This window comes from Triticum urartu, chromosome 2A (assembly GCF_056163025.1).
Source record: "Triticum urartu cultivar PI428250 chromosome 2A, HENAU_Tu73, whole genome shotgun sequence".
In the NCBI taxonomy this organism is placed as follows: domain Eukaryota; kingdom Viridiplantae; phylum Streptophyta; class Magnoliopsida; order Poales; family Poaceae; genus Triticum; species Triticum urartu.
The window spans coordinates 690,912,219-690,914,757 of NC_141874.1; the positions used below are offsets into that span (position 1 = coordinate 690,912,219).

General features: G+C 45.8%; 1 pseudogene across 1 annotated transcript; it reads right to left on the bottom strand.

The window, feature by feature from the left end:
* Positions 1-329: 329 nt before the first annotated feature.
* Positions 330-2,210, bottom strand: LOC125527041 (BTB/POZ and MATH domain-containing protein 2 pseudogene; annotated as a pseudogene). Its single transcript, XR_015615241.1, has 2 exons — positions 2,030-2,210; positions 330-1,932 (listed from the first exon to the last, which is right to left on the bottom strand). The product of XR_015615241.1 is annotated as a BTB/POZ and MATH domain-containing protein 2 pseudogene (transcript).
* Between the last annotated feature and the right edge of the window lie 329 nt (positions 2,211-2,539).

The following is a 2,539-nucleotide window of genomic DNA, read 5'->3' on the forward strand; positions in this document are numbered from 1 at the left end:
CGTGGCATGGTTTGATTGGAACAAAATAAGGCCCGGCTCCACCCCCTTAAAATCAGGGGGGAGATGATTAGATTAGAAAGAAAAAAAAGAAAAAGACAGTCGTAGGATGGAGTGGGTGCACGGATAGGAGCATGGGGAGGGAGCAGGCAAGCCGGATCCAAATTGGTTACTCCAGAATTGTCTAAAATAGAATGAATCTGAAGTTACCATTTACATGGTTGTACTATAAAGCACGAGGATCATTAGTTAAATTTTGGACAATTGTACTAGTATAATACCCGAATAATATTCTCACTACAATAAATTCAATCATACAGAAAAATTCTGAATGAACTTAATAATAAACTGCATGGGCAACAGTATATTATCTTACAGTTTATACTGCCAACGAATGATCCAAGCACTCCCTTGGATAACAGCCTTTTCCTCAAATAGGAGTTATGCCATGGAGTACTAATCAAACTGATATGGTAAAAATATCATAAAAAATGCAAACAAGACTCATCAAAATATCACGGCGTAATAAGTCATAGGTAAACCAAGCAATGGATTGAAAATAGCAGTCTGCATAACTAGTTCCACATATGATAATTTGACCTCTGAACGTACCAGACTAGCCACCCCGGGACACCATGTCCAGTAACTCCTTCATGACCAAAGGACAGCTTGCTACCAAATGTTTGAAACCATCAGTTGCCATGACAGCTTGTAGAACATTCCGTGGAGCCATAAACTCAATGCAGGCTTCTTTGAGATCCTTGCAGTGGTGTTGCTCTGCTAAAACCAATGTTGTTGCAACAGTCTCCGCGTCAATGCACTCAGACAATTTACTTTCACACATCACATTTAACCTATCCAAACCATATCGATCCGAGGCAACTAGCAGATGCTGCAGTTTTGCAATTTCACCTTCCTTGTGGTGCTCATCGACTATCAGGGAATCTGTGTATATGAAGTGAAGAAGAGCCTCAAAGATTTCAGGGTCGATGTCATCAATTTTGATGCAGTGTGTTTCCTTCTCCTTCATCGGACCCAAGAGCTCCGCCTTGAAAACCAGAGACCGTGCAGCCAATAAGCATCTGTGAGCTTTGAACAATTGGCCACCCACACTGAATGTCACATCTGCACCCTGGCCATTCTTCCACATTTGGCAGAGCTGGTCTTGCAGATTCGGTTGCGGAACCACAACAGTGTTCCTCTTAACCTCGGTGCGAGGTTCTTTTATCACGGTGAGAACACATCGTATAATCAACAAGCCATTGTTGGCTTGCGACGATGATTTCAGTTTCTCTTTCGCAACGAATCTGCAGTAGCCCCAATATGACTTTGCTGAGGAAAAGACATGACCTATCTCATCACATTTACTTAATTGTGCCTCACCGTCTTTCTCTAGCATGTTTAAGGTGAACTTAGTCCTGACATTATGTGTGTCATTCTGTTGAATGACACGGTCCAGAAAGACTGATGCATAGCCAGCATAGTCTGCCATCCTCCCATCCGGGAAGAAATTCATAAACCATTCGAAGCCACCCACGCTGAAGTTGCTTGAGCGAACGTGCTTGCCGACGCCGATGCCATCCAGCAACCGGTAATTGGCCACCTCAAAATCATGCACCGCAGTGACACCCTCCGTCAAGCATGTGGACGATGTCTTGGGTAGCTGGCCATGGCTAACTTCAGAGGTGGATTTGTTGGCCATGGTGAACAAAAATGCAACGGGTGTCGCAGGCTTGCGAAGCAGACAGAACTTCCTCTGACAAAATTTAGTTTACAAGGCTAGCAAATATGAGCCTTAAGCTGAGAGATCAACAGGTTTCAACCGGCGAAATCGGACCTTGAACGAAAGAAACACAGCCCAGATTTGAATTTGATAACAATGAGATCTCAACCCCAAACACGCCACCATTTCGTTGACGCATAGCAGCTTACCATCTACAAAAGTTGAGGAAAACTCAAATCGGGAAAAATATTTAAGATTTGAACCAAGCCTACCCACTAGATGGTTCACGACGAACGGGCAGCGGCGCACCGTGGTACAGAAGGCGACGGAGCTGCAGGAGGGCGGCGCGCCGAAGAAAAAGACTCGACGGGCAATGCACGGCAACGTCGCCAGGAGAGGACGCAGTCCCGCTCGCTGAGCAGGTCCAACCGCCGGCGAGCCCGCAGGCGGTGGAGGCTGAGAGGAAGAAACCCCAGCCGCCGCCGTCACTTGGAAGTGTTGGGGACCGTCGACTAGAGGCGCAGCAGACGGGCTGTGAGAGTCTACTTCGTCGGTGGGCAAGACAAAGAAAAGTGAAATCAGCCCATGAGAAACTAGGCTCGGTCCGGAGCCGAATGGGCTTGCGGAAAAATTATTACCAAAAAAAAGGCCTTGTTCCCTAAAAAGATCCTTTAGAAAAAAACACAGTACACACGCAGACGTTCATGCATATACTTGTCTAAAAAAAGGCGTTCATGCACATACAACACATATACACATACATTCACCCATGTTGACGAAGTCATCACAGATGCCTTCGTAGTCTACGGAAACGTGTTT